Source organism: Chiloscyllium plagiosum, unplaced genomic scaffold (genome assembly GCF_037043375.1).
Source record: "Chiloscyllium plagiosum isolate Xiang-an unplaced genomic scaffold, Cpla_swu_hap1 HiC_scaffold_32, whole genome shotgun sequence".
NCBI lineage: Eukaryota > Metazoa > Chordata > Chondrichthyes > Orectolobiformes > Hemiscylliidae > Chiloscyllium > Chiloscyllium plagiosum.
Window position 1 is genome coordinate 25,229,921 of NW_028270170.1, and position 27,036 is coordinate 25,256,956.

At 40.2% G+C, this 27,036-nt stretch overlaps 1 long non-coding RNA gene across 1 annotated transcript; it reads right to left on the reverse strand.

Moving 5' to 3' along the window:
• LOC122539937 (uncharacterized) lies at window positions 1-26,640 on the reverse strand. The gene is made up of 3 exons (XR_006309213.2): window positions 26,443-26,640; window positions 21,374-21,459; window positions 1-288 (listed from the first exon to the last, which is right to left on the reverse strand). It is a non-coding gene; the product is annotated as an uncharacterized LOC122539937 (long non-coding RNA).
• Between the last annotated feature and the right edge of the window lie 396 nt (window positions 26,641-27,036).

The following is a 27,036-nucleotide window of genomic DNA, read 5'->3' on the forward strand; positions in this document are numbered from 1 at the left end:
CAAGAGAAGTTTATTACCTACTAACCAGAAGAAACAAAATAATAAAAACACAACCTCAAACACAAGCACAAACTCAGGTAATAGGTTTCAAAGGAGATGTCTGATAGAGATAGGAAAAATAATATAGTTAAACAGTCATTCGATTCCTTGAGGTGTTAGATTCTGAATGTGAGGCCACAATTGTTTCATGGCTGTCTTGTATCATCAGCAGTAGCAGAATCTCTAGATATCTGTAGAGTTTTCACTGACTTTACATTTCTCGGTTTGCTTTTTCAGAAGCTCTGTACTCTGCAATAGTGAGAGAAAGAGGCAATGAGAACAATTGATCAACTTCCAGCCATTGTTGTCACAGACGCAGTTATCATTCTCTCTGCTATGCTGCTCAAATACACCTTTTGAAATGTCATTCCGTGAGCATAGAATCTCTACAGTGTGGAAGCAGGCAATTCAGCCCTTCGAGTCCACACTGACCCTCTGGAGAGTATATACCCAGGTCCACGCCCTCCCCTTTCCCTGTAACCCTGCATTTCCCATAATCCACCTAGCCTGCACATCCCTGGACACTATGGCCAATTAATCATGGCCAATCCATCTAACCTGCTGTGGGAAACTGTGGGAAACTGAAGCACCCGGAGGAAACCCATGCAGACGTGGGGAAAATGTGCAAACTTCACACAGTCACCCCATGGGTGGAGTCAAACCTTGGTCCCTGGCACCACGAGGCAGTAATATGAACCACTGTGCCACCGTGCCACTCTGAATGTCGAAGTCTTCACTATCTTTCAAATCTGGCTGACTGGCAGGTGAGCCTTTCATCTTCAAATAAATAAGATCACGATAAACATGTGAATTAAACAGAAGATGTGAATTTGTTGACATTGATTTAGTTGCCTGGTTTTGATATCTTTCATTAGAATGATAATCTCAGAGCATTTTTCTTTAATCGACATGGGTCTCATAAAACTTCCCTCAATCGGTCATCAGGTTATTTTTCTTTGCTTTGAAAAACCATTTTAATCTATGAAAGGTTTTACAATCAGATGATGCAAGTTAAAATATGATGGGCACATTTACCACTATTGTAATAATTGCATTATGGGTAGAATCACTCTTATACTTGCTGTTTCCCTCTCAAACACAACCTCCCTCACACTCACTGTTCTTCCTCTCACACACAAGTTCCCTCATACACGCATTCTTCTTACACACAGCCTTCAATTCCAGTCTAGGGGTTTGTCATGGTCAGTCAGCCACTTGAGGCGGTCAGAGTTAAAATGTTCTCCACATAAATGGTGAGGAACCCAAATGTCACCATCTGTCTTGGCTCTCTCTGATGTTTTCCTTCTGAAATGAGAAAGAGGCAGTATGGAGGACCTGTTTGGGGATTATCGAGCACTAGGAAGGAAATTGAAGTACAGGTCCTCAAGGGTCATAATCTCTGGATTACTGCCCGAGCCACATGCCAATTGGCATAGGGATAAGAAAATTAGGGAAGTAAACATGTGGCTAAGGGATTGGTGTGGGAAAGAGGGATTCCACTTCATGGGGCATTGGCATCAGTTTTGGAACCGGGGGGATCTGTACCGTTGGGACGGTCTCCACCTGAACCAATCAGGTACCAATGTTCTAGTGAAGAGGATAAATAGGGTGGTCAGTAGGACTTTAAACTTCTGAGTTGGGGGGAAGGGAAAGTGAAAGCGACAGGGAGTATGGAGTTAAATGGAAAGATAAGCAGCAGGATAGCATATGTGCAGGCGGATTTAAACTTGAGACAGACTGGGAATGCAGCAAAAAGGAAGGATAACTTAGGACATCTTATGACTTCCAATATCTCTAATGATAAGAAAGTTAGCATTAAGGCACTTTACCTGAATGCTTGTAGCATTCGTAACAAAGCAGATGAACTAATGGCACAGATCATTGTGAATGATTATGATGTGGTAGACATCACAGAGACGTGGTTACAGGACTGGCAGTTAAACATCCAAGGGTTTACAACTTATCAAAAAGACAGGGAGGTGGGCAGAGGGGGCGGGGTTGCCTTGTTAGTTAAGAACAAAATTAAATCTATGGCACTGAATGACATAGCGTCGGATGATGTGGAGTCTGTGTGGGTGGAATTGAGGAACCACAAAGGCAAAAAAACCATAGTAGGAGTTATGTACAGACCTCCTAACAGTGGTCAGGACAAGGGGCGCAACATGTCCCGGGAAATAGAGAAGGCATGTCAGAAAGGCAAGGTCACGGTGATCACGGGAGACTTCAATATGCAGGTGGACTGGGTAAATAATGTTGCCAGTGGATCGAAAGAAAGGGAATTCATGCAATGCTTACAGGATGGCTGTTTGGAACAGCTTGTCATGGAGCCCACAAGGGAGCAGCTATTCTGGACCTAGTGCTATGTAATGAACCAGACTTTATAAAAAATCTTCAAGTAAGGGAACACTTAGGAAGCAGCGATCATAATATGGTAGAGTTCAGTCTGCAGTTTGAAAGAGATAAGGCAAAATCGGATGTAATGGTGTTACAGTTAAATAAAGGTAACTATGAGGGCATGAGAGAGGAACTGACAAAAATAGACTGGAAGCAGAGCCTATCGGGGAAGACAGTAGAGCAAAAATGGCAGGAGTTTGTGGGTATAATTGAGGACACTGTACAGAGGTTCATCCCCAAGAAAAGAAAGATTATCCGGGGAGGGATTAGACAACCATGTCTGACAAAGGAAGTCAGGAAATCTATCAAAGAAAAAGAGAGATCCTATAAAGTGGCCAAGAGCACTGGGAAATCAGAAGATTGGGAAGGCTACAAAAACAAACAGAGGATAACAAAGAGAGAAATAAGGAAGGAGAGGATAAAATATGAAGGTAGGCTAGCTAGTAATATTAGAAATGATAGTAAAAGTTTCTTTCAATACATAAGAAACAAACAACAGGCAAAAGTAGACATTTGGCCACTTCAAACTGATGCTGGAAGCCTAGTGATGGGAGATAAGGAAATAGCAGGAGAACTTAATAAGTACTTTGCATCAGTCTTCACAGTGGAAGACATGAGTAACATCCCAACAATTAAAGGGAGTCAGGGTCTGAGTTGAGTATGGTTGCCATTACAAAAGAGAAAGTGCTAGAAAAACTAAAAGGTCTTAAAATTGATAAATCTCCTGGCCCCGATGGGCTACATCCTAGAGTTCTGAGGGAGGTGGCTGAGGAAATAGCGGAGGCGTTGGTTGAGATCTTTCAAAAGTCACTGGAGTCAGGGAAAGTCCCGGATGATTGGAAGATCGCTGTTGTAACCCCCTTGTTCAAGAAAGGATCAAGGCAAAAGATGGAAAATTATAGGCCAATTAGCCTCACCTCGGTTGCTGGTAAAATTCTAGAATCCATCATTAAGGATGAGGTTTCTAAATTCTTGGAAGAGCAGGGTCGGATTAGAACAAGTCAACATGGATTTAGTAAGGGGAGGTCGTGCCTGACAAACCTGTTGGAGTTCTTTGAAGAGGTGACAAGTAGGTTAGACCGGGGAACCAAGTGGATGTGGTCTACCTAGACTTCCAAAAGGCTTTGATAAGGTGCCACACTGAAGGCTGCTGAGCAAGGTGAGGGCCCATGGTGTTCGAGGTGAGCTACTGGTATGGATTGAGGATTGGCTGTCTGACAGATAGCAGAGAGTTGGGATAAAATGTTCTTTTTCGGAATGGCAGCCGGTGACAAGCGGTGTCCCGCAGGGTTCAGTGTTGGGGCCGCAGCTGTTCACATTATATATTAATGATCTGGATGAAGGGACTGGGGGCATTCTAGCGAAGTTTGCCGATGATACAAAGTTAGGTGGACAGGCAGGTAGTACTGAGGAAGTGGGGAGGCTGCAGAAGGATCTAGAGGAGTGGTCCAGGAAATGGCTGATGGAATTCAATGTGAGCAAATGCGAGGTCTTGCACTTTGGAAAAAAGAATACAAGCATGGACTACTTTCTAAACGGTGAGAAAATTCATAAAGCCAAAGTACAAAGGGATCTGGGAGTGCTAGTTGAGGATTCTCTAAAGGTAAACATGCAGGTTGAGTCCGTGATTAAGAAAGCGAATGCAATGTTGTCATTTATCTCAAGAGGGTTGGAATATAAAAGCACCGTTGTGCTACTGAGACTTTATAAAGCTCTGGTTAGGCCCCATTTGGAGTACTGTGTACAGTTTTGGTCCCCACACCTCAGGAAGGACATATTGGCACTGGAGCGTGTCTAGCGGAGATTCACACGGATAATCCCTGGAATGGTAGGTCTAACATATGAGGAACAGCTGAGGATCCTGGGATTGTATTCATTGGAGTTTAGAAGATTAAGGGGATATCTAATAGAAACTTACAAGATGGCTTGGAGAGGGTGGACGCTAGGAAATTGTTTCCGTTAGGCGAGGAGACTAGGACTCGTGGACACAGCCTTAGAATTAGATGGGGTAAATTCAGAACAGAATTGCAGAGACATTTCTTCAGCCAGAGAGTGGTGGGTCTGTGGAATTCATTGCCGCAGAGTGCAGTGGAGGCTGGGACGCTAAATGTCTTCAAGGCAGAGATTGATAAATTCTTGATGTCACAAGGAATTAAGGGCTACGGGGAGAATGCGGGTAAGTGGCGTTGAAATGCCCATCAGCCATGATTGAATGGTGGAGTGGACTCAATGGGCCGAATGGCCTTACTTCCGCTCCTATGTCTTATGGCCTTATGGTCCTTTTAAGGGAGGAAGAGGATAGTGCACTTGCGCTGACAGAGTGAAAAACAACATTGATCTTCTTCCTCTAGTGCTGGGCATTCCTCCAGAAAACTGAGACCGCTGGACCCAGGTGGCAACCATGTACTAGGCTGGCATAGTCATGGCCTCCACTACTAGCCCAGGGGGAATAGGAATTACCATCTGTCCACCATCCTATCCAACACGTTTCTGGGAAATTCCAGAATATATTGACAGTGGCAATTCTTTCTGAGATTGGCATGTGGTAAAATGGGGATAGATGAGAGGGACGCCATAGAGGCAGGATAGGATATTTGTGGTAAGATTTGATTTGATTTTCTTTGATTTATTATTGTCACATGTACCTAGGTACAGTGAAAAGTTTTGTTTTGCATGCAGATCATACCATACAAAGTGCATAAGGGTAATAGAACAGAGCAACGAACATAATGTTACAGCTACAGTGAAGGTGCACAAAGCGAGATCAACATTAAATTTAAAATTTAAGAGGTCCATTCCGAAATCTAATTACAGCGGGGAAAAATCTGATGGCATGTGTGTTTAAGCTTTTCTATCTTCTGCCCGACAGAAGAGATTGGAAGAGATTGTAACTGATTGGGAGGAGTCAAGATTGTACTGAGGCCTTTTTGAAGCAGCAAGAAGTATAGATGGAGTTAATGGTTGGCTTGCATGATAGACTGGGCTCTAGGCACAACTCTCTGTAGTTTCTTACAGTCCTATTTGGTAAGATTGGTAATCTTTCGTAAGGTTTGATGAGAAAACCCATCAGTCCTCATGGCAAGAATCCCTCCAAAAAAAAGTGACACAATTGGCACCTATCCAAAAAAAACCTTAAGATTCGCCTTCCTCTGTTTATCTGTTTTAATGTTAAATATTTTAGTGGCATTAGCAATCAATTTAAAATAAATGTAATAGCTCATTTCATTCTTAAAATATTTGATGGAATATACAATAGTTCAGCAAAAATACATTTGTGAAAATCAAATCTAAAGTTTAGATGATATTTTAACAATGGAGGAGATATTTGAGGTTGGATACCAGAAATAAATCATGCTTTGAACACTGCACAAATAAAATCTAGGTTTACATATTTACAACAAATTTGTTCAATAAAGTGGTATGACTAATATCTGCACAATGAGGAATATGAATAATGAATGACAACATCCTAATAGTAACTATCAGAATAAATTTTATACAGTTAAGATGGATGAAGTCATTAATCTGCAAATAATCATTTCTTGTTTTCACATAGAAGCCTTTGGGTCAATACAAAAACCTCAGCTTAGCTTCCATTTGATAGTATCTGACAACAAAGAAATCAAGCTTGTTGGAGTGCAATCACTTTACATGCCTGAAACATTACAAATTTACAGAACCTGAATGTGTCTGAAAAGCACAAAAAAAAAAAAAGTCCCTGTGAAGAATTTGGAAATATTTCATGTTTTATGATCACAGTTTCAGTACTGTCTCCAAATCAATGTCTTTGAACTTGGGCACATGTCACCTTCCATAAATAATAAATATTAAGAGAGACTAATGCAAAGTCATTGGGCAACACATTTCCCTGTCAGTTCAGAGGAAGGGTCACTTGACCTGAAACCTTAACTCTGGTGTCTCTCCATAGATGCTGCCAGACCTGCTGAGCTTCTCCAGCAATTACCATTTTTGTTTCTAATTTACAGCATCCACTATTCTTTTGGTTTTTAGATTTTGTTACAGCTTTCTGTTTGCCCAGGAGCCCTGTGAGTAAAATTATTAGTTCCTAAACAAATTGGGTAAAAAAACCTTAAGGTTTTTTTTTGGATAGGTGCCAATTGTGTCACTTTTTTTTGGAGGGATTCTTGCCATGAGGACTAATGGGTAATCTTATGAAAGATTACCAATCTTACCAAATAGGACTGTAAGAAACTACAGAGAGTTGTGCCTAGAGCCCAGTCTATCATGCAAGCCAACCATTAGCTCCATCTATACTTCTTGCTGCTTCAAAAAGGCTACCAAATGCCCCCTAGTATACTTATACTTGTAGAGGGCAAAAAAAAAGCCAGATATCTTGTTCCTAATTATGTGGTAGAGACTTGCTGAAAGTATATCCATGTAAATACTGACCTGATAAGAGTAACGGTGAAACGCTTATAGTTAAATAGCCTGCCAATACTCACTGTCTAGGGTTACACAGAACGAAAGTCCTGGAAAGTGTCTACTTTTGAAGCCTAATTGAAGATGTAACGGTCTGCTTTCAGGAAACAGAGATTTCCTACTAAATGTTCGCTATAAATTAAGTAGGAGGCAATGTTTGTTGGACATATTTCTTCATGTAACAAGATAGAAGAATGAGAAAGCTGATCTCTATCTTTTACTCATTGACGCATTGCACCAAACTCCGACAACACAGAGAACCTTCAATATTGATTACATTCCTTACAAAATTGTCAAACCAACAGTTCAGCTTTTCATCTTCTCCTTCAGGGTTGACACTTCAGATAATGCCATCAGTTCACTGGGGACATAGCAGACATCCATGTTGATTGAAATAATAACAACTTGTTTTTGTATAGCATCTTTAACATGATAAAATATCCCAATACACTTTGCAAGAGTAATTACATTAAAAACTGTCGATTTCTTGAAGCAGTTCTTTAAAATGTTTAATTACAGGAAGAAAAAAGAAGAGATTTTATCAGCTTAACTTCCTCTTTGACAATTTCCTAATGTTTCTGCATCAAAGTTAAAAGTTTATCCTGAATGCTTTGAATGCTGTGGAGCTTGCCAATGCCAGCAGTTTGGATCTGTAAATAATGTTGCTAATTCATTCTGATCCATTTTTAGTGCCCTTAACATTGACTTACTCCACATTCACATTGCACACAGACAGGACGGGTCAAATTAAACAAATTACTGAGCATGGAGATAAAGGAAGTGGATGCCAACATTTGGATTGAAATGTGCTTATTAAAATGCCATATGACAACTTAGTTGAAAGGATTGAGGCACATGTATATTAAAGGCAGCAGAGGAGCGGCAGTGTGCAGGAGTATGGTTGAGTTGGAAGAAGTTTTAGCTTGAGTTAATTCAAGCGAGATCAAATCCCACTTCAGGTGCTGAGCACACAAGTCAATGCTAAATATCCAGTGCAGTCACCAGCAAGTGATGTTAGTACTGAGACCTCATCTGCCCTCTCAGGTGGAGAAGGGTTCAGTTAGCTCAGCTGGTTGGTTTGCGATGCCAAAAGCATGGGTTCAATTCCTGCACTGGCTGAGATTACCATGAAAGCCCTGCTTTCTCAAATTGTCCTTCGCCTGAGGTGTAGTGACCCTCAGATTAAATCACCAGACATCTCTGTCTAATGAGAGAGCAGCTCTCTGGGACAATGACAACTTTACTTTTCCGTGTAGTTGCAATAGATCCCAAGGTACCATTTCAAAATTGAGCAACAGAGGGAATAAAATTGAATGTTTTTGACAAGAAACTGAGCTATAAGCATAAGCATGTATTTTAAACTTGTTTCTCTGCGAAAAGGGTATGTAGTATCACTGGGAATGGACATTGAAAATAGTCTATAGTCCTCTGAGAAATGGAGAAAATATGTTAAAGGTGATGGGATGATCAAAATTTTAAGGATTTAAAAAGAAGAGAACATAGAACATAGAACAATACAGCGCAGAACAGGCCCTTCGGCCCTCGATGTTGCACCGACCTGTGAACTATTCTCAGCTCATCCCCCTACACTATCCCATCATCATCTATGTGCTTATCTAAGGATTGTTTAAATTTCCATAATGTGGCTGAGTTGACTACATTAGCAGGTAGGGCATTCCATGCCCTTACCACTCTCTGTGTAAAGATTATCTTTATTAGTTGGTATTCTCAGGACATAATTGGAGGGAAATTTTAGAACTTCTTTATGCAAAAACAAGGAATATGTTACAAGAAAAAATGGTGAAAATGGAATTGATTAAAGTATATGAAAAAGGCTGTGGATATATATCAGGTGAAGTGGACCAATGGTTCCCTGTGGTGTGAAATTCAATGATTCTGTAATTTTTATCTCCTTCATTTGTTGGCAGGGGATCAACATTCCCTGTTGAAAGGTTTTCAATTAAAAAAAATCAAGGGATGGCTTTTAGGTGTGGGTTGAATTAGCCTGCAGAATGGAGGGATCTGCATTCCTGTATTAAGTATCATAATCCCTTTGGCATGAGGCAGCTTGGAATGCTGAGTTGCTGCAATTTATTGACATGATAAAATCCATGGACGTCATAATCAGACATTCCAGTTTGAAACTAATAACTGTTGCACCAGCAGCAGGAGGAATTTTTAAAGAATAAAACAGAATCAGCAGTATGAAAATTAAAAAGAAACAACTTGTGCATTTCCTATAAATTCACATTATAACACTCAGTTGATTTATGAGAGATGTACTATTTAATAATTCTGTCTATAAATCCCTTGCCCAGTGTATCCCATTTTTATCATTGCAAAGATAAGAGGAAATGTCTCATATCTTCACATGAGGAAATTAAACCCATTATTTTATCCTTCTCTAATATTAAATGTAAATGAAACGCTGACTCTGGTTTACTCTGTTCAGTTTGACATGCGACTTTCAATGTTCAGGGTTGTATATTTTTAAAAAACTCAATAATTTTAGGTGTTTTTCTCACTTAAAGATTTCAGCTGGTTTCTCTGAAATTACATGGACTTGCTAGGTTGCAGTGTTCCACAGAAATACTTACTGCAAAAATACAGTTCTTCTCTGAGTGTTTTAGAAATAATATGATGAAATGGGTTCAAAGTTTGGGTGAAGATTTGTAGCTCGGGTGCTCGTTATTGTGGTTCTGTTCGCCGAGCTGGAAATTTTTGTTGCAAACGTTTCATCCCCTGTCTAGGTGACATCCTCAGTGCTTGGGAGCCTCCTTTGAAGCACTTCTGTGGTGTTTCCTCCGGCATTTATAGTGGCCTGTCCCTGCCGCTTCCGGTTGTCAGTTTCAGCTGTCCGCTGTAGTGGCCGGTATATTGGGTCCAGGTTGATGTGTTTGTTGATGGAGTTTGTGGATGAGTGCCATGCTTCTAGGAATTCCCTGGCTGTTCTTTGTTTGGCTTGCCCTATAATGATAGTGTTGTCCCAGTCGAATTCATGATGCTTGTCGTCTGCGTGTGTGGCTACTAAGGATAGCTGGTCGTGGCGTTTCGTGGCTAGTTGATGTTCATGGATGTGGATCATTAGCTGTCTTCCTGTTTGTCCTATATAGTGTTTTGTGCAGTCCTTGCATGGGATTTTTTTTTTGGCCCATGAACCATTTGGCCCAACAAGCCCAGTCCTGGGTTTGATTCCATCTTGGCGTAACTATCTGTTTGGAGTTTGCATATCATCTCTGTGTCTGGGTGCTCCAGTTTACTCCCCCAATTGAAAGATATGCAGGCTTGTTGGTTTAGCCATGGAAAATGCAGGGTCGTGAGGAGGTCAGTCTGGTTGGGCTGCTATTCAGTGTGGGCTTGTTGGGCCAAATGGTCTACTTCCATAGTATAGGGATTTATAATACCATTCAACATTATAATGCTAATCCTTTAGCACAATACCATACTCCTGCTTTCTCCTCATAAGCCTGACATTTTTTACCTCTGGAAATATATTTACTTTTTTCATAAATATTTCCAATGACTTTAATTCCACAGCTTTCTGTGGTAGAGTATTCCACAGCTTTAACACTGAATGGAGAAAGTTCTGCTCATTTCAGTCTGAAATTGCTGAGCACAAATCCTGAGATTCTGACTACTTGTTTGGGATCCTTCAGCCAGGAGGAACCACTAATCCCATAACTGGACTGTCTGGCCCTGTCCTAGACATTTGTGGATTTCAATGAAATTCCCTCTCATTCTTCTTAACTCCAGTGAACACAGGCCCAGTCAACTCAATCTCTCCTTATACGCCAAACCTGTTATCGCAGGAATTTGTGTGGTGAACCTTTACTTCATTCTTTCTATGGCATTTTTAGCTTTTCTTAGTTACAGACAGTCCAGGTATGGTCTCATCAAGACCCTATGCAGCTGCAGTAAGACATCCTTGTTCCTGTACTCACAACTCCCTTACAATGAAGGCTAACTTACCATTTGCCTTCCTGCAGCACCTGCATGCTTGCTTTCAATGCCTGGTCCCCGGGACCCTCAGGTCCCTTAGTATCAACCGTTTCCAATCTATCACCATTCAAAAAATGCTTTGTCTCTTCGTTTTTCATATCAAAGTGGATATCTTCACATTTATCGTTGTTGCACTGGTTCTACCATGCATTTGTGCACTCATTCAATTTGTCTATATAATCTTGAAGATTCTTCATCTCATCCCTACCATTCACCATCCCACTTAATTCTGGGTCATCTGCAAACTTGGAAATATTACATTTGATTTCCTCACCAAATCACTGATACACATTGTGAACAGTTAGGGCCTTAGCACTGATCCCTGCGGTATTCTCCCAAGTCTCTGAATTCCATACCAAAAATGTCGTATTGATTTCTACTCTCTGTGACTTATCTATTAACTAGCTCTCATTCAATGCCAAGACTGATCAGGAACAAGGAAGTTCCAAAATTGCCTCTTGCACAAAATAAATGTTCAAAATCTCACAATGTTAAAAGTGTATAACCAAACTTTCAATGACAGGACAATACAGTGAATGTCAAGGTGTTCACTGGATGGATGGCATAGTGCCTTCATGCACCAACTTACACTCCTATGACATGTCAGGTAAACATAGGTTCAATCTCACTAGTTCACTGTTGTCGGGAAGAGTACACTGAGTAATGAATGTTAACGGATCATTGACAATACTATAAGAAAATATTTCAGATAATTTATTTTTTATCCTCCTTGATATATGCTGTATAGGGTGTGCAACTGTTAAAAATGTAGCAAAAATACCACAATAAAAAGTGAGGAAGCTCTGTACTGCAAACACATTACATTCTCATTAAAAGCAACCTTCTGACAACCTTTTAGAGGTCATGTGATTTCACAGCTGACCGCCAGAATACTGAAAAATACTTTTAATTAGGAGCTGACAGTTAATTTCAAGGTAAATTACACTAAATTGGGATAGAAAACAACATGCCCAGGTATTAAATAAAATATTAATCTAACACCCAGGTTAAGTTAACATTCACAAAATGTCCCTTGGTTGGAAATAGCCTCACCAATAACCGATGAGAACTTACGGAAAAGAGATAAGGCTTTCTCTTGAATGAAAGGGGTGGGTTGGGGAATTTTGTGGATTGTCAGGAGCCCTGTTATTTATAACGTGTGCAGGGTTGTTGATTGCCTTATAACATCACAAAGATGCTAAGAACACAAATGTTGTGTGCCCAGATTGCTAATAAGAGCAAAGTGAGAGAGCTCAAAGGCATCAAAACAAATTAAGAGATTGAAGAAACTACTGTGCTAAAGGAAACATTCCAAATCAGTGCTTTAACAAAGATTGAGAGAGGAAAGGAATTGGTTATGTACAACTGCCAGCAACAAGGCTGGTCCTCAAAAACACTTGCTTGTAAAATAAAACAAGTTATCTTAAATGCACCTAGCCTTATAGGAACAACCCACCTTTATATGCCCTGAATACAAAATTGTGCTTTGTAATGCCATTGTCCAAGACAATGTGTGCCGAATGCCACCTTGGTGAAGGGATTAGTGAAGATATTAGGAGCAGACATTGCGTAAGGGACCACATCTTTTTTTTTCTTGGGCAACAAACTGGAATGGAAATTGAACATTGCTATGTGTCTGAAATACCCAGAGAGGCTTCCAATTTAGAAAAAAACAAGTGGGATTATATGGTACATTCACGATTGTACAAGACAGTGTTGTTTTTTGGAGCAATGAAAACATTATCGACAAATTTTGACATTATCGAGTCAATGTGGTACTCAGAGTCTTGACTTAAGCAACAACTGCCTGATGTCAGCCCTTGGATTCAATGACCTGTAGTTTTCTACTAATACGTTAGGGCAGTGCAGCTAGAAACATTCAGAGCTGGCAAATAGAAAACACTTTTGTCCCTTCTCTGTCTGTGATGGAAAAGACAAAAAAAAATCAAGAAATGTAAAAGAAAGAATTTGGAAACAAGAAAGTTTCATTCTATCAACTATTACATTGAAGAATGACCATCATTCTACAGACAAAACTAGGTCATTGTTGCTAAAATTCAACGAACTGTGAAAGACCATTTAACCCAGGAGCTGGTGTAGACTTTTGATTATCAGAATTTTATTTTCCATCTTTATATTTTGCACCTGTAATGCTTACGTTGAGCCATTTCATTTTTTTCTATTGCCTCCATGACTGACTGCGTGTGTGTGTGTGTGTGTTTGGGGTTTTAAAGGGTATAGTTTAAGTTACATCATATTAGATGAATGATCCTATTTTTCTCATAAAGGAGAAGCTTGGTTGCAATAAATAGAATGTTTCATGATGTTACTTTCAAAATTTGGTGTGAACTATTTTTGTTCTGAATCTCTTTGCCAATAAATGATATGCCTGTGTGCTTCTCTTCACTCCACCTGACCATTAGGTTTCCTACAGTGGGGAAACAGGCCCTTCAGCCCAACAAGTCCACACCAACCCCCTGAAGGGTAACCCACCCATACCCATTTCCCTCTGACTAATGCACCTAACACTATCGGCAATTTAACATGGCCAATCCACCCTACCTGCTCATCTTTGGATTGTGGGAGGAAACCAACACAGACACAGGGAGTATGTGTAAACTCCACACAGACAGTTGCCCAAGGCTGGAATCAAACCTGGTCTATGGTGCTGTGAGGCAGCAGTGCTAGCCACTGAGCCACCGTGCCACATGATGGAGCAGCACTCTGAAAGCTTGTGATTTCAAATGAACTATAAAGTCATAAAGATGTACAGTATGAAAACACACTGGTCCAACTTGTCCATTCCAAGCTGATATCCTAAATTAATCTAGTCCCATTTGCCAACACCTGGCCCATATCCATTCAAACCCCTCCCATTCATATACATGTCCAAATCCTTTTTAAATGTTGTAATTGTACCTGCATCCATCACTTCCTCTGGCAGCTCATTCCACACGTGCACCATCCTCTGCAATAAAAAGTTGTCCCTTGGGTCCCCCTTGAATCTTTCCCTCTCACCCTAAACCTATGCTGGACTTCCCTAACCCAGGGAAATGGCGCTGTACACCCACCACATTCATGCCCTCACGATTCCACAAACCTCCACAAGGTCATTAATTTGCCTCCAACACTCCAGGAGAAACAACCCCAGCCTACTTAGCCTCTCCCTATAGTTCAAACCTTCCAAATCTGGCAACATCCATGTAAATCTTTTCTGAACACTTTCAAGTTTCACAACATCTTTCCTGTAGGAGGGAGACCAGAATTGCACACAATATTCCAAAAGTGGCCTAACCAATGTCATTCTTGGAATCTTGATTTGATCTCCCCTCTTTCTTTTAAATTCCAGAGACTTTGGGAGAAACTGTTCAATCTCTCATCATACGACAAACTCCCTCATCTCTGGGATCAACCTGCTCTGAATTGCCTCCATTGTCATTACATCTTTCCTCAAATAAGGAGACTAAAACTGTGCACAATACAGGTGCGGTCTCACCAATACCTTGTATAGTTGCAACCATACTTCCTTACATTTATATTCCGTTCCTTTAACTATAAAAGCCCACATTCCACTCACTTTCTTTACTATCTGCTGAACCTGCATGCTTATTTTCTGTGACTATAATCTGGTGTCATGTGACTTCTAACCTTGTCCAGCTCAGTCCAACACCAGCACCTCCTCAGCTTTCTCCTAAATAGCAGAGAGTGGGGCTAGTTAATCATTTAAGTTGTTTAAGTTGGATATATACACATTTGTGATGTCTTGTGGAATATTTTGGGTGCAATTATTAATGCATTCTTCCCAAGTGGGTTGTGGGTCTTGGAAATATGCAATGTAGGCACACCAATATGTCAGTTGCTACGTGGTACTGATTTCATATCAACATTGCCATTTTTTTAAGATTGGTGCTTCAGTGGGGCCTCTCAAACATACATAACTGAAAAAGTATGAAGGAACTTCCTGACAATGCTATTTAGACAGAATATCAATCACTCTAAGATTTATTTCGACTGACTCTGCCCAAGGTTATAGACATGTTCAGTGATTTGCAGAGTTGGTTGAAATTGACTGGCAGTGATACTACAAGTAAAGATGGCATTGTTTATGATTTCAAAGCTTCTGATCAGGTTACTTCAACTAATTGGTATCACCCTTCCGATACAGTGAAAGATGGAGACAGTGACAATGAAGATGAGGACATAATGTCCACCATGGGGGGAGAAGGATGGTTCCATTACTTGGAATGGTCTGGAAGAAATCTGCAGTGATCAGTGGAGAACATGGCCTAATCTGTGGTAGTCTGTTGTATCCTCCACAACCGGGCCTTCATGTGGGCAAACATTGGTACCAGGGATACAGTCGGCATTGGAAGAGAAACAAGAGGGAAGAGCAAGCATTGGAGGAATGGAGTGGCAGCAGTGTCATGCCTTCCTTGCAAGGCTATCATGACCACTTCAGTATATGACCGTTGTTGCGGATACAGCTTCAAATCCGCATTTTAGCACCAATTACATGGAGAATTTCAGGAAAGCTGGGATTAAGCTAAAAGTTGAATAATGTTTTGGGAAGGGGAGGAATGCTAGTTGCTTGGAATTGTGAACACACTTGACAGCGATCAATCGAGTCCTAAAAACATCACAATTTTCTTTGAGGTGTGTAGTGGTTGGAACCTGGTAGATCACATTGACTACGAGATCCTTCATTGAGATTGTTAACCTCAGCCAATCAGGACACCCTGGCTGCCGAATATAAACAGAGGATTTCACTGTGTCTCACACCTGCACACACACACCATGGGTGCTGGGGGAAAAAAATAAGCACTACCGCACTTAGGTGGTAGTGTGGGGGTTAAATAATATAAAAAAAGCAAAAAAATAAAAAGAAGAAAAAAAAATAAACAGGAGTCACGTGCCCTTTGAAAAAAAGATAAACAGGGACCCTAATGTACAACTGTCATTGCTGTTATCTCTTTTAAAAAAAAATAAACAGAGGATTCACACCTGCACACACACAACGTGGGTATTGGGGAAAAATAAGCACTACCACAGTTAGGCGGTAGTGTGGGGGTTAGCAGTAAAAAAAAAGGAGTGTCAGAGGTGAAAAGAAAAGAAAAAAAGCAGGAATGTCAGACGTTCTGCTCACTCTGAGAGCTGTCTCTGAGGGAGCTGGATCAGTGTGGAGTGAAGGGCTCTGCTCTTTAAAAAAACAGGAGTGTCAGAGATCCTGTTCACTCTGAGAGGTGGCTTTGAGGGAGCTGAACCTGTGCATGTGTGCGTGCAAGGACTCTCCTCCTTAAAAAAAAATAAACAGAGGATTCAAACCTGCACACACACAACATGGGTGCTGGGGAAAAATAAGCACTATCACAGTTAGGCGGTGGTGTGGGGGTTTAAAAAAAAAAGAACAGGAGTGTCTGATCTCCTGTTCACTCTGAGAGCTGGCTCTGAGGGAGCTGGAGCAGTAAAAAAAATAAATAAATAAATAAACAGAGGATTCACACCTGCACATGCACAAGATGGGTGCTGGGGAAGAAAAAAGCACTACCGCAGTTAGGCGGCAGTGTGAGGGGTAAAAGAAAAAGAATAGGAGTGTAAAAAAAAGGAAAAAAAAGGTGGAAAAAAACAGGAATGTTAGACATCCTGTTCACTCTGACAACTGACTTTAAAAGGAAAAAAAACATAAACAGAGGACTCTGAAAATAAGAGGAAAGAAAAAAAAGGTGGAAGAAGATGAAAAAATATATAAACAACGGACTTAGAATCTCCTCAGTTCAAGCAACTGACTCTGAGCTGGCGAGCCACAGCCAATGTGTTGTTCACAAGTAAATAAAGAGTGATTGGTGATGGGATACTGTGTTCTGTGTTGTTATCTCAAGGTGGAAGCTCCAAAATGATAGAGAGAGTTGAGAATTTTCCTTGGGTTGACCGAGTGAATGTATTCTTTCATAACGTCATGTCAAAACATGTGACAAACTGACTAGAGATGATGAGAAAAGTTACTGATTGTCAGTGATCTTAGTCAGTTGAAAAGAGCTTCAACAAACTGATAGTATGATAACCTTGGCAAAACCTGTCCACCTGTAAGTAAGTGCTTCAATAAAAGAATTAAGAGCAGCCCAAGTAAAAATAAAATCTGATAGAATTCGCATTCAAGGCTGTCATATCGCCAAAACTAGCTATGCCAACATAACTCTTGGCAGTTATGAGTGGATGCAAAAACTTCCATGCATATCCCAATGGGAGAAAATTCAAGGGGGACAGTTCTCTTTGTTCAGATCCACAAGAAAAATCCTCACAGAAAACCAATAAGAGGTTTCTCTTTGAACTTTGATAGTCACTAGAAAAATAGTGAAGACCAATTAGTATATTGAAAAAAAAGATAACTAAGCTGCAAATAGAATTTAAAAATAATAACAGATTCATCTCAAATTATTTCTTTAAAATATGGAACATAAAAAAACTACATGCTGAGTATATAATTACCAATTTGTTTAATATCTTACTGTTAATACCTTACCAATTCTTAATAACCTACCATCTCATTCTACTTAGCTCCTGCTCACTGATTCTCTAACTTCTCAATCTTCCAGTTTGGTGAACCTCCTGCTTGTTGACCCTTCATTTGAAAGCCTCTCCTGCTCAGAGTCTCTCCCCCTCAGAGTTTCTCCCACTTAGAGTCTCTCCCATTCACAGCCTCTCCCGCTCACAGTCTCTCCCACTCACAGCCTCTCCTACTCAGAGTCTGTCCCCCTCAGAGTCTCTCCCGCTCAGAGTCTCTCCCCCTCAGAGACTCTCCCACTCACAGTCTCTCCTGCTCAGTCTCTCCTACTCACAGCCTCTCCCACACACAGTCTCTTTCACTCACAGTCTCTCCTGTTCAGTCTCCCGCTCAGTCTCTCCCACTCAGAGTCTCTCCCACTCAGAGTCTCTCCCGCTCAGTCTCCCGCTCAGTTTCTTCCACTCACGGTCTCTCCCACTCACAGTCTCTCCTGCTCAGAGTCTCTCCCACTCACAGCCTCTCCTGCTCAGAGCCTCTCCTGCTCAAGCCCCTCCTGTTCACAAGCCTTGACTGCTCAAGCCTCTCAATCACCACCTCATTGAAACAGGAGCAGGCTGTTCGACCCTTTGAACCTGCTCCATTATTCGATACGATTATGACTGATCCAAAATTCATCATGTTCACTTACCTGCCTTTTCTCCCCAACCCTTGATTCCCAGACAGATCAAGAATCTATCTTAGCCTACTGCAGGACTCTATCCCCACAGCACTCTGTGGAAAGGAATTTGAAAGACTCTGAACCCTCTGTAAGAAGAAATTCCACCTCATCTCAGTGCTAAATTGGCAAGCTTTATTCTGAAACTACGCCCTCTGGTCAGAGACTCTCCCAGTTAATGACTGGAACAGTTATTTTGAAAAACAGGTAATGACAATTTTTTTTTAATGAAAGAGAGATGTTACATTGCTGTAATGTTCATAAAGAAATAGGATCCAGTTGTTTTCAGAATGTCCATTCAGGATGCTGCAGTCAAGTGCTGGACAAAAATATTACGTCCACAAGCCACAGGGAGGACTGTAGGAAATATTTGTGACTATTTTGAATTTCTACGGAGTTCAAGACCATCTTGTAAATCAGCAGGAGGTTTGCTTACTGTTCATTTGGGTGCGGGTTCATCCAACAACACAACCCCCAAACTCTCTTTTCCTCTTCAAAAAGCTGCCAGACCTGCTGAGTTTCTCCAGCATTTTCTGTGTTCGCGGCATTTGTTTTCTAATCTAACATCTAAACTAGCCACGTCTACATCAAATATAAGATGATGTGTCACACGGTGAGTCAGGGGAAAAAGTGATGAAGACAGTTCTGGAAATTAAAAATGCAAGTTATAAAGAATGGCTCAATACACTGAATTTGATTCCATTGAGAACAGAAAAATAAGTGAGAAGAATCACGATCCAATTTTTAAATTGGATGCCTAACAGACATTGTAGATGTAACTATGAAATTAAACAGTCATCATTGGGGATGTAATGATTGGACTGTCAGCCAGCTGGACCTTATAGGATATGAGTTTTCTGATTGGGATTGTTAATCTGAGCCAATCAGGGAGCCCTGGCAGACACATAATAAGGACAGTGTCAGAGATATTGACACTCTGGTAACTGTGTCGAGAGTATGGTATTGGAAAAGCACAGCAGGTCAAGCAGCATCTTGAGGAGCAGGAAAATCGACATTTTGGGCATAAACCTTTCATCAGGAATCAAAACGTCCTCCAATGCTGCCTGACTTGTTGTGCTTTTCCATTACCACACTCTCAACTCTGATCTCCAGCATTTGCAGTCCTCACTTTCTCCCATTCTGGTAACTGTGTCTGGATGAGGCAATACGAAAATCAAAGATTCTCCGTGTGTAAATAAAGGGTGACTTGGTGATGGCTACGGCCTCTGTGGAGTTATTTCAGCGGATATGAAGATATAATTAATATTTCAATTAACAAGGCTCAATTAAGAAGATACAATTGAAGAGCAATAGATAGTGAGTCTAAGAATAATTCATCTGTATTCTGATAATACAAAATTAGGTGGGTGTGTAAGATGTGAAGAGAATGTACGTAAATTGTAGGTGATTATAGAAAGACTGAATGAATACTCAGCAGAAAGATTGATTATAATGTGGGAAAGTGTGAAGCTATGCACTTTGACATGTAACTTACAAACATTAACATTCAGATAGACTTGAGAATGAGTTCAAGGAACATATTAGCATACAGGTGTAGCAATTACACGATGGCATATTTACCTTTGCTGCCAGAAAATTTATTGCAAAAGTATAAAGGAAAGCAAAATTTACTAAACTTATGCAGGGCTTTGGGGAGATCACTACTGAAGCACTGAGTTCAGTCACAATCTGGCTGCATTGGAGGCCCTGGTTCACTGTACTGGTACCCAACATGAGTGGATTGTCCTGTGATGAAAAGGTTAAGTAAATTGATTAGATGAGGTGAACTTAATGAAACATGCAAAACTTTGAAGGACTTTGACGTGCCAGAAATCGAGAAGTTGTTAGCACTTAATGGGTAACACAGACTCTAGACAAGGAGCCAGTCTTTTAGGACTTTGATAAGGAGACATTTTGTCACTTAAGAGACTATGAATCATTGGAAGTCTCGACCCCAAAAATTTGAGGATATTCAACAGATTTAAAATTGATAAAGACAGAATTTTGGTCTCTCAAGGAATTAATGTTTATGGGAAGTAGGTGGGAAAGTGGACCTTTAATCAATGATCAGCAATGAATAGTGGAGCAGACTCTCAGTTTGTATGACCTACACCTGCACCTTTCTGTGTTCTTATAGACAGAACCAGAAATCAAAGGTATCAAACAAAAGGTTAATTGCTCCTTTACGAAAACAAGTAGAATAGAATTCCTACAGTGTGGAAAGAGGTCATTCCACACATTGAGTCTGCAACAAAACTCCAAAGGGTATCCCACCTAGTCCTAGCACCTCCACCTTAGCCCCTGAAACCCCACAATTTTATAATGGCTAATTCACATAGCTTGCACATCCCGAGATACTACAGACAATTTAGCATGGCCAATCCACCCAACTTCAATGAATTTATGATGAAAGATGTAATTGAAGATTGATGAGCAAGCTTAACAGTTGATAATTGATTACTGTGTGTAATAATTTGATATGATGGAGCATATCTAGATGTTAGTTACCAAACTTTCCTGCCCAGAGATGATAATATAAGCACAGTAATCAACTCACATCCTAGTGAGTCAGAATATTAATGTAGGGAGTTTACTGAATTTTGGATCTTTTGAAGTTATTACCAATTGGATTATCACTTCCATTCACTCAGTTTATAGTGAAATTTAAAGCCCATGGTTTATTTGGTAACATGCATGCATTTGAATCTCTATTACTGTTCGGTAGATTATAAACACATGCCTATTAAATCAACGACAATTTTAGCGAAGAATTGCAGTTTGATTTCCTTAATCTTGCTTTCATATTAATAAATGGTGTTCAAAAAGCACATTATTCTAATGTATGCAGTTTATTCACAGTAATTTCAATTCTTCAGTCTTATAATCTTATTCTGATCACAATTTAATGCAATCTGATTGTGATATTCCCCTGTAACACTCAACAACTAATTATTTCCAAAAGTACTGCAATTTATATCATGTTGCACATGAATACCTTTCAGCTATGCTGAGGTAATGGTGGGTTTTGCTTCAATTAACAACATTGTTAAAGAAGAAAAAAGAATAGCACAAAAGTAATTAGCTTAAAAATGCAGTTGAGGTGTTGTTATAAAACTGCAGAACACCTGTTTGAGATTGGACACTATAAAGTCTGAACACCCTTCCAGAAACTGACCATTAGAGTTTTGATGGAATAGTCGAAGAGAAACATTTTCTATTGTCCTGTGGCATTAGTAACTGGGGGTACAGATTTAAGGTAAATGAAAAACACTGGGTAGAGAACATACCTCCATGATACTGTCAACTCAACACTATCAGAATAGTTCAGCTCTTCCTTAAGTCTTCTCCATGTTGGTTGATATTTTATATAAAGCTGAAAAATAAATCTTTTTTATTAACAGCTTCCCTCTTACTGAGGTGTTTTCAAGCCAATCCATAACCAATAACGTGGTCTGAAAACACTACTCACATTTTCATGACTGTGACAAATTGCAATGCAGCATTTAAAACATTGTTTTTTAAAATCAACATCTTAAATAAAACAACCTGCAGCAGTCAAAATAAAGCCTAATTTTCCTATTTCCAACATTAATGGATCCTTCATTAAATCCCAGGATCTGGATCAGCAAATCCTAATCAGTTCTTTCTTGGCACACACCTGTGACCCAAGTTTCATTGAAATATTTCCATTACTTTTTAGAATAGATTTTTTATAGATAAAAAGACAAGCAAACTAACAAAGAAAGGCTAAAACTTTACCTCCATTTGCCCTCAGTGGTGGATGTAAGAACTGACAGGGGGTAGGGGGAATGAGGAGAATATTATCTTAAGTAGTGGCTAGTTGTTATGATCTGGAACTACCTAAAAAGGTGGTGAAATCAAATTTAATCATATTTTTTATGAACAGGAATTTGGTTATAGAGTTGAAAGGGAAAGGGAAATAGAGTTGAAAGGGCAGAGAAGATTAATTGGGCAAATCTAAAAAGAGGTGGTACAAACATAATGGGCCAAATTGCCCTGCTTTATAATACTCAGTTCTATGATTTGCTAAACTATCTATGACATTATGAGGCTTTCTTCAAGTTAAACTGGCAATCATGATATTAAATTGTCTTTTGAACAGTTCTGTAAACGACACCTACTCCCAGTATTTAAGTGCTCCTAGGAAACACATCCTAAATTCTTAAGAATACTGAATGGATTCACAAACTCTTAACATTTGCCTGTACCTGTGTTTTTGTTTTTGCTGCTAATAACCTATTACTTACTATCCAAGCTCCTTAACTATGTGATTAGATTAGATTACCTACAGTATGGAAACAGGCCCTTTGGCCCAACAAGTCCATGCCAACCCTCCGAAGAGTAACCCATCCAGACCCATTTCCCTCTGACTGATGCAGCTAACACTACGGACTATTTAGCATGGCCAATTCACCTGGCCTGCACATCTTTGGAGTGTGGGAGGAAACCAGAGCACCCAGAGGAAACCCACACAGACACGGGGAGAATGTGCAAATTCCACACAGACAGTTGCCCAAGGCTGGAATTGAACCTGGGACCCTGGTGCTGTGAGGCAGCAGTGCTAACCACTGAGCCACTGTGCTGCTCACAAGACAAAGCATTTCACGTGCCCCAGCACATGTGAAAATAAATTCAATGAAATTCAAATTCAAATGACAGCTTCAGAAAGGAAACAGGATAATCGCTGCATTGTTGAGCAGTTTATAACCACAGAAATATTGCCTGGATTTTAAGAGGGTTTTTGATGGCATCAACAACTTCAGGATTTAATACAAATGCAAAATCCTGAAGTATGTCTGTCATTCACTGCCCATTCTCCCACGTGTTGTACAGTGGACCTAACACTATCCTATAGCATCCACCATTCTCTCCCATGCTCCATTCCACCCATTGCTGGAGCTGGTGGTTAACAGAATCAGTCAAATTGGCAAGCACCTCTCCTTTTCCTCTCTCATGTTAAAAATTCCATGAGAGCCGAAGAGAGGTGAGTTGAGAGGTTGACACTGCAGTAAAGAATTAAGGGAATGCTACTGTGCTGGAGGTGTTGTCGTTTGAAAGAGATGCTAAAATGAGAACCTCATCTGCCTGCTTTGATTGATGCATAACATCCCATGTCATTATTTCTAAGAAGTGAAAGGGAATAACCTATGGTCTCCTGTCCCTGAAATCAGAGCTGAAAATGTGTTGCTGGAAAAGCGCAGCAGGTCAGGCAGCATCCAGGGAACAGGAGAATCGACGTTTCGGGCATAAGCCCTTCTTCAGGAAAGGCCTGTCCCTGAAATCACCATGATAAAAACACATCATCTGTTATCATTGAATTGTTGCTTGTGGCAACCACAGTTCCTATATTACAAAGTGTCTAAATTTCAAAAGAGCTGAAATAGTGCTTTGAGATGTCTGGTCATTGTGAAATATGTCATATGAATGCAAATAAAAAAAGGATATTCCTGCCTCAGTATAGCTTTATCTTATCTGCACTTAGCTGGTTTCCAAATTTATCATGACTAGAAAAAAAATTACAGATATTCTCATAGAATCCCTACAGTGTGGAAACAGGCCATTCGGCCCAACAAGTCCGCACTGGCCCTCCAAAGAGCATCTCATCCAGAATCATTGCCCTACATTTGCCCCTGACTAATGCGCCTAAACTACACATCCTGAGCACTATGGGCAATTTAGCCTGGCCAATTCACCTAACTTGCACATCTTTGGACTGTGTGAGGAAACCCATGCAGACATGGGGAGAATGTGCAAATTCCACGCAGACAGTCACCCTTGGCTGGAATCAAACCCAGATGCCTGGCACTGAGAGGCAGCAGTGCTAACCACTAAGCTATCGTGCCACATTGTGAACGGCATTTAGAATTTTTACAATAGTAAACAGTTAGTCAACTCATTCAAGCTTTTAAAAAATGACAAGTTATTGGAAGCTTGATGCTATGAGCAGAATTTGAAATATCTGTTTAAGTACATCTGGAAGCAAAAAGTGATCTTGCCCAAGACAAGAAAATTAGGCAAATACCCAAATATTGCTTTGGACCTGATATTTCATAGCTTATGCTTTGGAATAATTTATTTCTGGAACCCTCTGAATCAGGAATTAATGGGAAAATGTAAAATATTTAGTATGTATGTCTTCCCATACCACCAATATTGCTTTCTAACATCTCTCATCTCGATGTGGATTCTTTGCAAGGAGCTTGTTTCACAAGTCTCTGGCTCATGCAATGATTTGTCTACATGGCCACAAACCACTTTCAAGCCTTCAGTAGTGAAACTGTGGGGAGCACCTTGGCTAAATTCAATGCTGCCTTCACTCCATATCCACATACATAGGTACTTCCAACTGGGTGAGTGTTAAAATCATTTGACTATAATCAAAAGTGGAAGCTCTGGTCAGTTTTCTCTAGACTAGATACCTCAGCACAAACAGGGACCAAATCAAGAGCCTTGCAGCTATCCCAGGGAGGGACAATACACGGTTGAGGAATAGCACCTTATCTTTTCACTCAGTACTTTACAGACAACTGCATTCAAATTCAAATTCAACAATTTTACATTGTAAAATCTATCTTTTCTTTGTTCTGTGTATTCTTTTGCTCTCTTTCGTCTGGGTTGATTTTCTTTCTTTCTCCTCATATTACATGAATATAGTTACTTTGTAGTCATTCACATCTCACCTGAATAGATCTTTTGTTTCTAAGCTTTAGCCATCACCACTCCCTTTGGCTGTTGTCATAGTCATAGCACCATAGAGATGTCATTGCTTGAGGAAATCCGGTTATTTTAGTCCACCTACCCTTTACCATCTTTCCCTTTTATTCTTCCTTCCTCTACCTCCTCCATTGACCTGAAAATTCTATCTTTAGTTCCGATGATAGGCCATCTCGATCAGAAATGTTATCGCTGTTTCTCTCTACAGATGTGACCTGACCTGCTGAGTATATCCATCACTTAGAGTCATCGAGTCATAGAGTCATAGAGATGTACAGCACGGAAACATACCCATCTGTCGAACCCGTCCATGCCGACCAGATATCCCAATCCAATCTAGTCCCACCTGCCAGCACCCGCCCATATCCCTCCAAACCCTTCCTATTCATATACCCATCCAGATGCTTTTTAAATGTTGCAATTGTACTAGCCTCCATCACTTCCTCTGGCAGCTCATTCCATACACGTACCATCCTCTGCGTGAAAAGTTGTCCCTTAGGTCTCTTTTATATCTTTCCCCTCTCACCTTAAACCTATGCCCTCTAGTTCTGGACTCCCTCGCCCCAGAGAAAAGACTTTGTCTATTTATCCTATCCATGCCCCTCTTGATTTTACAAGCCTCTATAAGGTCACCCTTCAGATAGCTTCCTGGTATCAATTAATGACTAGGAATAAACAGGCTCAGGCCATTCCTGATGAAGGGCTTTTGCCCAAAATGTTGATTTTCCTGCTCCTTGGATGCTGCCTGATCTGCTGTGCTGTTCCAGCACCACTCTAATCTAAACTCAGCTATCAAGGAATACATATTCTCAGTCAGGAGAGAGAAACAAATGACTTGAACCCTTGGAAGCAAAGGTTGTTCTATAGACATTGGCAGCCATTTTAACCTAACTGATTTGGTAAGAAACTTGCGGAATCAATTACACCACCAGTATTACAGCTGACACAATTTTACTCTCAATTGAAGTTACTACTAGTGAGAGATTGAATCCTACAAAACTAAATTAAATTCTGCTTCCCATCAAACAACTTAGTGGCCAATAACATGCCACCGAATAAACTCTGATGAAAACTTTTAATCTCATGACTGAGTTATTCTAGTTATTTTCTGACTGTCTGATTAGGATTGTAGCTATAAAACTGCCAACTGTCAAAAGAACACACTTAGTTTGAAAAAGGCAGGAGCATTATTTCAGGGCTGACCAGTTCAGCTCATATCCTGTCTCCACCATAAACCTTATGCAAACGATGTCCATAAATAACTACACTATGAACTAGAACACAGGAATGACTGTAATGATAAACTTAAAAAGAAGGAAAGAAGACATTCAAAACTGCCAAACTTTAGATTAAAGATTTTTGAAGGGTTTCTCATCTAAATTTGTATTTATTAGGAAAATGTGGTTTCATATTCCTTTTCAATTGACTTTCAGAAACTGAACTATGTCATTGAAAAATCTGCCACAGCATAATCATCACTTTAACTGCCCAAACAGATTAACAAGTGATCATTAACCATGTCCGTAAAACCATACACCATGTAGGTGTATAGTTTTGGGTACAAATTTTGTGGAGACCAGGTGAAATGGGATATTTAGATTATCTTGGTGACTTACATTACCTGGAATTTAATTTGCTCTCCCCAGCAGGACTGCAATTTCACTCAACCACAGAAAACAGGATCCACTTTGACATATGCAGGCCAAGTCCCAAAGACACTATTGTGCCACAGCTGTGATTTCCATATATGGACGCTGATGCATTAATTTTCCTTTCATAAATTTCTTTGGAACAATTTTTGCATTGGAGCAATGCTCTGAGTTGTGCTGAATTTCACCTACTTTCTTCTTTTAGGCAGCACTGGTCACATGAATCTATGTTTTGACAGCAATCAACAGAGAACAATAATTAATCTACAGTCAGCAATCCCTGCTGTCTGTGTAAAATGGAGCTTAGCTGGCAAAATGTCTGAATTGTGGTGCAAACTGCTCTTAACAGTGCGATGTTAATTCCCGCACTACCTGAGGTTATCGTGAGGGATTCTCCTTCACAATCTCTCTCCTTACCTGATGTATAGCAACTCTCAGTATAAACCACCAGCAGTTTTCTCTCTCTAAACAGAGAGCGGTTTGGTAAGACTATGTTCACTTTACCTTCATGTTTAGCAGTGTTGATGACAGTAATTAGTACTCAGATTGTCTGCAATGATAAATAT